The sequence below is a fragment of the Lithobates pipiens genome, unplaced genomic scaffold, assembly GCF_037356315.1.
Source record: "Lithobates pipiens isolate NorthernLeopardFrog02 unplaced genomic scaffold, aLitPip1_a1.2 Scaffold_13, whole genome shotgun sequence".
NCBI lineage: Eukaryota > Metazoa > Chordata > Amphibia > Anura > Ranidae > Lithobates > Lithobates pipiens.
Window position 1 is genome coordinate 534,123,846 of NW_027507718.1, and position 12,656 is coordinate 534,136,501.

Consider the following 12,656-nt stretch of genomic DNA (forward strand, 5'->3'; position numbering starts at 1 on the left):
ATGAAATGTTTGTTATCTATTTACTTCTTTTATATTTTAACCAAAAATAGGTATTATATTGGGTGTTTTTGCTCTGAAATCTATTTTATTATATTATATTCCTGCATTTAATAAACGCTTGCTGAAATATCATGTGATGTGACAATTTGCAACTATTATCTTTTTATTCTACAGGGTCTCTGCTTGCAGAAAATATATAATGTTCTGGGGAGATAAGTCATTTTATTGCCAAAAATAATAAAAAATTGCTTTGGAGATGAACTGATTCCCCGTCTTGTCGGAAATTCTGAACAGGAAGTTGGTTGTAGTCCCACCTTAGAACATTGATCAGCTACCGATATCTGATGGACATTGATCAGCTACCGATATCTGATGGACATTGATCAGCTACCGATATCTGATGGACATTGATCAGCTACCGATATCTGATGGACATTGATCAGCTACCAATATCTGATGGACATTGATCAGATAGCGATATCTGATGGACATTGATCAGTTACTGATATCTGATGGACATTAATCAGCTACCGATATCTGATGGACATTGATCAGATAGCGATACCTGATGGACATTGATCAGCTATCTATATCTGACGGACATTGATCAGCTACCGATATCTGATGGACATTGATCAGCTATCTATATCTGATGGACATTGATCAGCTAGCTATATCTGATGGACATTGGTCAGATAGTGATATTTGATGGACATTGATCAGCTAGCGATATCTGATGGACATTGATCAGCTAGCGATATCTGATGGACATTGATCAGCTACCGATAGCTGATGGACATTGATCAGATAGCGATATCTGATGGACATGGATCAGCTAGCGATATCTGATGGACATTGATCAGATAGCGATATCTGATGGACATTGATCAGCTACCGATATCTGATGGACATTGATCAGCTACCCATATCTGATGGACATTGATCAGCTACCCATATCTGATGGACATTGATCAGATAGCTATATCTAATCGATATTGATCAGCTACCGATATCTGATGGATATTGATCAGCTACCGATATCTGATGGACATTGATCAGCTACTGATATCTGATGGACATTGATCAGCTACCGATATCTGATGGACATTGATCAGCTACCGATATCTGATGGACGTTTATCAGCTACCGATATCTGATGGACATTGATCAGCTACCGATATCTGATGGACGTTTATCAGCTAGCGATATCTGATGGACATTGATCAGCTAGCTAGCTAAAAATCTTGGCATATTTCTATGTCTGACCCAGGGCGGGGACAAGGAGTGGGTAGAAGGGACGACTGCCCTGGGCGCAGTGTGCATTGTAATGATGGGGGCGCTGCAAGTTCCTTCTATTATAAGGTTAGGAGGAGTAGTGACAGCATCATTACTTCTGTTAGTCCAGCACTAAAAGTGGCAAGGAGAGGAGAGAGCCAGGAGGGGGTTCAGGCTGTGCTCTCTCTTCCCTCCTCCTCATAGGCTCACACATAATGAAGGGGGGCAAAATCTGGCATGTTTGTCCTGGGCAATGGATGACCTGCCCACACACGATCAGACTTTTCCGGCGGACAATCTAGCAGACTATGGCGGGAGTCCGCCGGACTTTTGAAATAAACGGACTTGCCCACACACGGAGGAAAAAGTCTGTTCATTTTGAACGTGGCTGCAGGTAGACGGAACTAGTGAAGGAAGTGAATTTCGTCACCTCTATCAGCGAGATTGACACCTCACGAGCCCTGTCACCTGGTATGGATTTAAAGGGGAAGCCCTATGCCAAAAAACGGCATGGGGGAACCCCCAAAGTCCATAGCAGACCCTTATCCAAGCTTGCAGTCAGGCCGGTCAGGAAAGGGGGTGGGGACGAGCGAGGCCGTACCAGGCCCTGTGCTTTCAACATGGGGGGGTGCTTTGCGGAAGGGGGGCCCTGCGGCCCCCCACCCCAAAGCACCTTGTCCCCTTGTTGATGAGGACAAGGGCCTCTTCCCGACAACCCTGGCCGTTGGTTTTGGGGTCTGCGGGCAGGGGGCTTATCAGAATCCGGGAGCCCCCTTTAATAAGGGGGCCCCCAGATCCTGGCTCCCTACCCTATGTGAATGAGTATGGGGTACGATGTACCCCTACACATTCACCTGGAGAAAAAAGTGTACATAAAAAAAAACACAACACAGGTTTTTAAAATATTTTATTAGACAGCTCCGGGGGTCTTCTTCCGTCTTCGGGGGTCTTCTCGCCGGACTCCTCCGCTATCTTCTGCTCTTTTACTAGCTCTATTACTAGCGGAGGAGCCCGGCTTTCTCCTTCATCGCTACTGCCATCCGGGGGTCTTCTTTCGACTTCGGGGGTCTTGTCCTGATCTTCGGGGGTCTTGTTCCGCTCTTCGGTACTTCTTGCCGGGCCTCCACTTTCTTCTTACAGCTCTTTTACTAGCGTTGGCCCGGTCTTCTGTCGGTGTCGCCGTTGTTGCCGCCACCACCGCCTTCTTACGATATTGACACAACGCTCTCTCCAGCCTTAATTGCAGGGACATGTTGTGCGACGACTTATACAGGGACAAGGGGCAGGGTCACCGGGTGATGTCACATGGTGACCCGCCCCCTTATGGTGTCACAGTCCCATCAGATGCTGGGACTGGGACATCATAAGGGGCGGGGTCACCATGTGATAGCACCCGGTGACCCCGTCCCTTGTCTCTATATAAGTCTCTATATAAGTCGCCGCACAACACGTTGGGAGCCCCCTTATTAACCACTTGGGTACCGCGCTATTGCCGAATGACGGCATTAGCGCGGACCTAGATTTCCAGGACTACGTCTATTGACGTCGTCCTGGTTACGAGTGGCCTGCGCGCCCCCTGAGGGGCGCGCGCGGCGCGCTCTGTGATCGGCGAGTCCGTGAGACTCGCCTGATCACCGATCCGTGTAAGGGGTCGATCCCGACCCCTTATCACGTGATCAGCTGTCAGCCAATGACAGCTGATCATGTGATAGAACGGAGCCGGTAATCGGCTATTATTCCTCCTCGCGCTGACAGCGCGAGGAGAAAAAAAAAAAGCCGATCACCGGCGGCCGTGATCGGGACATCAGTCCCGATCACGGCCAGCAATGAAAGGCACCACATGCCACCTGCCAGTGCCCACCTGCCTCCCGCAGTGCCATCCTGAAATATAACAAAGTAAAAGTAAGTGCCCCCCGTCTGTGCCCATAATGCCCACAGTGCCACCCCACAGTGCCACCCACAGTGCCACCCCACAGTGCCACCCCACAGTGCCACCCACAGTGCCACCCACAGTGCCACCCACAGTGCCACCCAATCTGCCTCAAAGGTGCTGCACCCCAGTGCCGCCCATCAGTGCCCAGCAGTGCCGCCCATCAGTGCCCAGCAGTGCCGCCCATCAGTGCCCAGCAGTGCCACCTATCAGAGCCACCTATCAGTGCCACCTATCAGTGCCCATCAGTCCCATCTATCTGTGGTACCTATCAGTGCCCATCCGTGCCACCCATCCGTGCCACTTATCCGTGCCACCCATCCGTGCCATCTTATCTGTGCCCATCTTTGCCCATCAGTGCCGCCTTATCTGTGCCCATCGGTGCCGCCTTATCTGTGCCTATTAGTGCCGCCTTAACTATGCCTATCAGTGCCCACAAGTGCAGCCTATCAGTGCCCACCAATGCAGCCTATCAGTGCCCACCAATGCAGCCCATCAGTGCCCACCAATGCAGCCTATCAGTGCCGCCTTATCAGCGCACTTCAATGAAGGAGAAAAATGACCCGTTTGCAAAATTTTATAACAAACTATTAAAACATGATTTTTTTTTTGCATCTTTTTTTGTTTGTTTAGCAAAAAATAAAACTCCGAGCTGTAACTAAATACCACCAAAAGAAAGCTCTATTTGTGGGAAAAAAATGATAGAAATTTCATTTGGGTACAGTGTTGTATGCCCGCGCAATTGTCATTCAAAGTGCATCAGCGCTGAAAGCTGAAAATTGGTCTGGGACTGAGGGGGGTTTAAGTGCCCAGTAAGCAAGTGGTTAAAGGGGGCTCCCGGATTCTGCTAAGCCCCCGCCCGCAGACCCCGACAACCAATGGCCAGGGTTATTGGGAAGAGGCCCTTGTCCTCATCAACATGGGGACAAGGTGCTTTAGGGTGGGGGGGCACAAAGCACCCCTCCATGTTGAGGGAATGCGGCCTTGTACGGCTCAGGAGGGGGGCGCTCGCTTGTCCCCATCCCCTTTCCTGACCGGCTGGACTGCGTGCTCAGATAAGGGTCTGCTATGGACTTTGGGGGGACCCCCACACCTTTTTTTCGGCGTAGGGCTTCCCCTTTAAATCCATACCAGGTGACGGGGCTTGCGAGGTGTCAATATCGCCGATGGAGGCGGCGACATTCACTTCCTTCACTAGTTCCGTCTACCAGGAGCCACGCTCAAAATGAATGGACTTTTCTCCATTTGTGGGCAAGTCCTTTCATTTCAAAAGTCCGGTGGACTAGCACATAGATGGGCGGATTGTCCACTGGACTGCTGAGTCCGGCGGACAATTTTGAGTCAAAACTTCTTTCTAAGTCCGCCGGACTTTTGGGAAGAAAAAGTGTGCCGGAGCCCACCCACGGGCGGATTGTCCGGCGGACCAAGTCCACCGGATAATCCGATTGTGTGTACCCGGCATTAAAATGAAGAAGTCATAGCGCTCCAGGTTCAGCCAGGCCAGCCCTCTGATGGCTTGGCGCTGGGTCTACCCACTTCCAGCCACATTAATGGAATCTGAAATATCTTGGGATACATGACATGCGTATCCCAGGAGTTCTCTGAGCACATAATACATAACCAAGTAAAAAATGGCTGGGGGGGGTGGGGCAACTTAAAAGTGAAACAAAAAAATAAATAGGTGGAGGAGTGAAATAATACATAGTGATTTGGATGTGTGAAGGCTTTCCGTAAACTATGGGGACCCCTCAGATTCCTTCTAGAAATGGTTCTGGAACTCCTATATTTATACACAGAGATATATAGAGGAGTGACAAGATACAACTATTGAAGAGGAGGTGACGTCTGTTGTAAAGTCCTGATGGGCAGAGGCTTGTTTATGACTGTAGACTGTGGCTGTCTCTTCCATCATACAGGCTCAGTGTACAATCTCGGTACGGTTCTGTGCTGGGCAGAAGTACATTCATACACACGCATGAGAGGTCATCCCAACCTGGCTAATCAAGATGGCCGAAGACTCCAAACCTGGAAGAAGGCCTGTAGAAGATTAACCTGCTGGCTATGGAGGAGAGCGTGGTCATCCCAGTGCTAGAAGGGATTGCTCTGATGGTAGGTCCTCCATAATGGACACATTTGAATACTTTCACATTATGGTAAGAAGCTTCTGGGGGCCCAACATTCTGTATCTGGGGATAATGAAATACAAGGTAAGCTGGGTATCCCCGGCTGTGTAAACAAAAAGCATGGCTGGTGCTGACATCACTGACCCAGTATATCCACATGGTCGTGTTTGGTCAATGACATCACTCAAGAGACCCCGCCCCTTTGTTTAGCAATGGGATTCTGCGGCATGTCATTCCATGCGAGTAAGCCATGGGAGAGGATCATGTCAATGTGGGCGGGATCGTTTTCTATCAGCAGATCATTCATTGTGACTGATGAATTGCTGGATGATGTGAATGATGATGGATGTACTGTACATCATGGGACATTATTTGAAGTTATTTTTATAAAGGACTCAAAAAGTGTGGGATCATTAATTACTGCTTGTACAATGTACCCCTTACTAATTAACATGGGGCCTGGTATCTGGGAACCCCTCATCTTAAAAGGGGCTTCCAGATTCAGATAAGCCCTGTGATGGAACCGATCCCACATAGGGATGAGCTTCGTGTTCGAGTCGAACGTACGTTCGACTCGAACATTGGCTGTTCGGCCGTTCAGCGAATTCCGAACGTTTAGGCCGTTCGCGTCAAAATTCGAGTGGCGCGCGCGGACCACAATGCGCAGTGCATTGCATTGCTGGCTCATGATTGGCCAAGCATGCACTGTGACCCCGCATGCTTGGCCAAACGTAGCGCCAGCAGCGAGGAGAGCCATGATTGGCCACAGGCATCCTGCCTGTGGCCAATCATAGCTCAGGCTGTGTAGTGCACGCCCCACACTATATAAGGCCGCCTTTGAGGCGGCCTCGTGTAGTGTGTTACTTTGCATCTGAAGCAGTGGGTGTTCTGTGTACCTTCAACACAGTACACACCAATCGTTTTTGGCTGATTTCCTATCTTGCTGCTGTGTAGTGGTTGTTGTCTGTGCCCTGACTGCAGTATACACCACTATATTCACCTCACCTATATAGCTAGTGATCTAGCTTTAACCACTTAACAACTGCCCATTGGCGATTAACGGCTTCAGGGCGGTTGTTTAACTCTGAGAGGCCGTTAATTAACGGCCTCCCAGAATTCTGCTCTCGCGCGCCCCCTGGGGCGCGCACTCGAGAGCATCCGTGACCGCCGGGTCCACAGGACCCGGCGCATCACGGATCACGATAAACGGCCGCTCGTCGCGGCCGTTTACCACGTGATCGCTCCGTCAAATGACGGAGTGATCACTTGTAAACAAACCGGCGTCATGTTATGACGCCGGTTCCTCCCTCCCCTCTCTGTACCGATTGGTAAAGCGGAGGGGAAAGAGATCGGTGTCAGCAGCGATGTGGGCTGCATCTGCAGTGCCCACATCGCTGCTCACCGAATTTAACCCCTCAATTCCCTGCCAATACTCTGCAATACCAGTGCATACTCTGCAGTACCCCCCATTACTCTGCAGTACCCCCCATTACTCTGCAGTACCCCGCCATTACTCTGCAGTACCCCGCCATTACTCTGCAGTGCAGTACCCTGCCATTACTCTGCAGTACCCCGCCATTACTCTGCAGTACCCCACCATTACTCTGCAGTGCAGTACCCCACCATTACTCTGCAGTGCAGTACCCTGCCATTACTCTGCAGTACCCTGCCATTACTCTGCAGTACCCCCTATTACTCTGCAGTACCCTGCCATTACTCTGCAGTACCCCCCATTACTCTGCAGTACCCCCCAATACTCTGCAGTACCCCCCAATACTCTGCAGTACCCGCCATTACTCTGCAGTACCCCGCCATTACTCTGCAGTGCAGTACCCTGCCATTACTCTGCAGTACCCCCCAATACTCTGCAGTACCCTGCCATTACTCTGGAGTACCCCCCAATACTCTGCAGTACCTTGCTATTACTCTGTAGTACCCCGCCAATACCCCGCCAATACTCTGCAATACCCTGCCATAAATTGCCATACCCAGCCATACTCGGAGATACCCAGCCATACTCGGTGATACCCTGAAATACCCAGCCATAGACGCCCCCACCCCTCACCGCCCTCCGGTGCTTCTACCAACTCGCCAGTACGATCAAAGCCAGAATTTTTTTATTTTTTATTTCAGGCTTCCCAGCCTAGAGGTGAGATGTGGGGTCATATTGACCCCCAGATTTCACTGTAAAGAGGACCTGTCACCCCATATTCCTATTACAAGGGATGTTTACATTCCTTGTAATAGGAATAAAAGTGATCAAAAATATATTTTTGGGGAAAAAAATGTCAAACTAAAATAAATAAAGTAAAATGAACAATAAAAAAAAAAATTTTTTAAAGCGTCCATGTCCCCATGTGCTCGCATGCAGAAGCGAACGCATGCGTAAGCCCCGCCCACATATGAAAACGGTGTTCAAACCACACATGTGAGATATCGCCGAGAACATTAGAGCGAGAGCAATAATTCTAGTCCTAGACCTCCTCTGCAACTCAAAACATGTAACCAGTAAAAAAAATTGTAAGCGTCGCCTATGGGGATTTTTTAAGTAGCGACGTTTGGCGCCATTCCACGGGCATGTGCAATTTTGAAGAGTGACATGTTTGATATCTATTTACTCAGCATAACTTCATCTTTCACATTATGCAAACATTGGGCTAACTTTACTGTTTTTTTTGTTTGTTTTTTAAGCACAAAACTGTTTTTTCCCCCCAAAAAACACGTTTGAAAAATTGTTGTGCAAATACCGTGTGAGATAAAAATTTGCAACGACCACCATTGTATTCTCCAGGGTCTTTTGGTATGCATATAATATGACAATTTTGTGGAAAAAAAAAAAAAAAGGAAATAGGCCGTCAGTACTTCAGGTGTGATCAATTTTCAGATATTGGCACCACAGCTTGTGGACTCTATAACTTTCACAAAGACCAAATAATATCCACCAATTTGTACTTATTTTTACCAAAGATATGTAGTAGTATGAATTTTGGCCAAAATTTATGAAGAAAAAATTACTAATCTGCTAAAATTTATAACAGAAACGAAGAAAAATTAATTTTTTCGCAGAATTTTCGGTCTTTTTTCTTTTATAGCACAAAAAATAAAAAACTGAGAGGTGATTAAATACCACCAAAAGAAAGCTCTATTTGTGTGAAAAAAGGACAAACATTTCCTATAGGTCCAGTGTTGCATGACTGAGTAATTGTCATTCAAAATGTGAGGGCACCGAAAGCTGAAAATTGGTCTGGTTATTAAGGGTGTTTAAGTGCCCAGTGGTCAAGTGGTTAATAATAGAGCTTGCAGTCAGTAGTGTTAGGAGATAGTGCGTGCTGTCTGCGTGCTCTGTACCCAGTACATACCGCTATAATATAGGGCAGGCCCCTACTTTCAAACATCCAACTTACAAACATCTCCTACTTGCAAACGGAAGGAGACAGCAGCAAGTGAGATGAAAAAAGATGGACGACAAAACAAATTATACAGGGGTGATAACCCTTCCCTATGTTTTCCAAAAAGCTTAAAAATATTTTTTTGACTGGAGCTACACTTTAAAAATGTACCGGTTGAAAATTACAAACAGATTCAACTTAACACAACAAACCTACACAGTCCCTGTCTTGTTTGCACCACCTGTATACTGCTGTTCTGAGTATATAGGGCCTGGGGGCCACACGCATTTCCTTTTTTTAATATGGGTACGGGGTTCCCCTTAATATGTGTACAAGACCCAAATAGGCTGGTAATGGGCAGGGAGGGCTACCCATGCCATTTTTCTCAATGATTTTCATCCATATTGCAGGAACCAGATATAACATTAAAACCGCAAGCAGTTTTAAATGGTGTTATTTCCGTTTAATGTCATTTTGTGCAGGGACTGTTCTAAACACGGGAAACACGTGGCACTTCACAGGCATACTACAGACACCCCCCAGGCACCATATTTAAAGGAATATTTCACTTTTTTTTCACTTTAATCGTCATTAAAATCACTGCTCCCGCCAAAACTGCAGTTTTTAAAACTTTTTTTTGCATTGACCCATGTCCCCTGGGGCAGGAGCCAGGTCCCCAAACCCTTTTTAGGACAGTATCTTGCATATTAGCCGTTAAAATTAGCACTTTCCATTTCGAACGTTCGAGTCCCATAGACTTCAATGGGGTTCGACCGTTCGTAACGAACGCGGGGGTCGTTCGCAAGTTCTGGTGCAAACCGAACCGGGGGGGTGTTCGGCTCATCCCTAATCCCACACTCCGATTGAGTGCTTCCGTCAGTATACCGCTGGGCCAGTAGCATTCTGCCCTGTTAGCAGCTCAGCTGAGGGCCCCACATCATCCACTCTGGCTAACAGTTGGGGAGTGACCGTCACCTTCTCACCATGAGCCCCTAGAACTACTGCAGGTGTGGGGCAGAGGTCTTGGACCCTCTGTCCGGTGGCCAGCACTTCAGCTGGATGAGTCTCTTGTAAGTCCACAGTTGCCATTGCTGGGCAGAGGTTGGTAGCTTGCTGACCTGTTGCCAGCACTTCTGCTGGGGACTCCACATCCCCCGCTCCGGTTAACTGTTGTGGCAGGAGGCTGGCTTCCTCCACTCCCAAATGGTGTAACTGCCATGGGGAGGTGAGCCGGCTGATTCCTTTTCCATTCCCTCATCTGGCTGCTGGGATGACATTTCTCTATCACTGTCGTCCAGGTGCACAGATCTTTGCTGGAGAGGAAAGACTGCTTCCTCCACCCTGGCCAACTGTTGGGGAGGGACGACGAACACATCCTCTCCCTTCTCCCCCTGTATCCTGATCTGCTGCTGGGAAGTGACCACCATCTTGTCACCCTGAACCTCCGGAACTGCCACAGACGTGGGGCAGAGGTCTTGGACCCTCTGTCCGGTGACCAGCGCTTCAGCTGGAGAAGTTCCTTGTAATTCCAGAGATACTGCTGTTGGTGCTGGGCAGAGCACAGTGAAGTTTGGCCCTAATACCAGCTCTTCTGCTGGAGGCTCATCAGGTTCTTCTTCCTCAGCAGAAAAGTCTATCAAATCCCCTGTCTCTGCAACTGGTGTCTGGGGATATAGTTTCACCATCTCCTGTCCGTGGAACCCAGAAGATGCTATCAGTGCTGAGCAGAGCTCTGCCCTGTTGTCAGCACTTCAGCTTTGAGGATGGAAATCTCCAGATTTTCCAATGCCGGTTCTCAGGCATGCTGCTGGACAGGCACATTCCTCCATCCAAGATCATCCCATGCAGAAAGAGGATCATCAAGGTCAGTCAGCACTTGCTGCATCTGCCATAAGACCTCCGTGTCCTTAGCTGCGGGGGTAGGTTGGCAAAGCACACTGTTACTCTGCCACATTGCTGACTCTTCAGCCAGGATTTCAGAGTTGTCCACTGGTATTTCCTGATAGTCCCAGGCAAAGGGAGCCCAGCCCTGGCACTGAGCAGAGTCTAGCAGCCGTCTGTAGGCGATCTCCAGCTCCCATTCCTGATCAGCCAGAAACTCCAAATCTTCCAGTGCCCAGTGCACTTCCGAGACGTTCAGTATCTCTTTTCTGTAATCCATGATTTCATCCAACCGCCACTCCAAATCACTCCCAAAGTTAGAGTCTGAATATAGATAACAGATATTCCAACCGCTCACAAGCACAAAACAAGATGAGACTTGCTTAGTGCTAACATGGACTGATTTAGTAGAACCAAAATGCCAAGTATTTATAATACAGTAGAAGACTAAAACCTAACCCAATTAGCATGAGCTAATTATCTATATCAACACTCAGACTAGTTGACTGAGGGATAAGACTTTTCGGCTCCTAGCTCACTAACAATTCAATTGCAGGTTAATTAGCACAAACAACAAAACAACAATAGGTGAAATACTCTTTAGAATCTGTTTCAAGCCAGACTAGACTAATTTTCATTACAGACAGGTGGCTGGAGTTGATGACATTAGCATCTAACACTTTGTGTCCCAACAGTGTGATTAAGTCTATTGCTAATATGGCAAATACATATCCAGAGTAGGGATGAGCCGAACACCCCTCGGTTCGGTTTGCACCAGAACTTTCGAACGGACCCAAAATTCGTACAAACTTTAGAACCCCATTGAAGTCTATGGGACTCGAACGTTCGAAATTAAAAGTACTAATTTTAATGGCTAATATGCAAGATACTGTCCTAAAAAGGGTTTGGGGACCCGGGTCCTGCCCCAGGGGACATGGGTCAATGCCTAAAATGTTTTTAAAAACGTCCGTTTTGGCGGGAGCACTGATTTTAATGACGATTAAAGTGAAAAAAAAGTGAAATATTCCTTTAACCGCTTCCCACCCGCCCTATGGCCGAATGACGGCCTTAGAGCGGGCGGCTTCCTTCGCCTGGCCGTCCCTGGACGGCCTGGTGTTTACTTCCGCAATGCGCGCCGCCGGGGGCGCGCATCGCGGAAGTATTGTATTTGCCGTGTCTCCCGGAGACAGGCAAATACAGATCGCCGTGAACGGCCAATCAAAGCGGCCGTTCACGGCGCGATCGCAGCTGCCAATGGGAGATGATCTCATATGTAAACATATGAGATCATCTCCCATTGCCGTGTCTCTCCCTCCTCACACAGAGACAGCGTGTGAGGAGGGAGAGCGATCTATGTCAGCCCCAGTGCCTGTCTCAGCCCCAGTGCCAGTCTCAGCCCCAGTGCCAGTCTCAGCCCCAGTGCCTGTGTCAGCCCAGTGCCTGTGTCAGCCCCAGTGCCTGTGTCAGCCCCAGTGCCAGTGTCAGCCCCAGTGCCATCTGTCAGCCCCAGTGCCAGTGCCATCTGTCAGACCAGTGCCATCTGTCAGCCCAGTGCCATCTGCCAGTAGTGCCAGTGCCGCCAGTGCCGCCAGTGCCACCTGCCAGCGCCTGCCGTCAGCCCCAGTGCCGTCAGCCCCAGTGCCGTCAGCCCGTGCCGTCAGCCCCAGTGCCGCCCGTCAGCCCCAGTAACGTCCGTTAGCCCCAGTGTCGTCCGTCAGTGCCGTCAGCCCCAGTGCCGCCAGTGCCGTCAGCCCCAGTGCCGCCAGTGCCGTCAGCCCCAGTGCCACCTGCCAGTGCCACCTGCCAGCACCAGTGCCACCTGCCAGTGCCACCTGCCAGTGCCATCCGTCAGCCCCAGTGCCGTCAGCCCCAGTGCCGTCAGTGCCACCAGTGCCAGTGCCACCTGCCAGTGCCACCTGCCAGCGCCAGTGCCACCTGCCAGCGCCAGTGCCATCCGTCAGCCCCAGTGCCAGTGCCGCCAGTGCCGCCAGTGCCACCTGCCAGTGCCACCACCAGTGCCGCCAGTGCCAGTGCCGCCAGGGCCACTTGCTAGTGCCA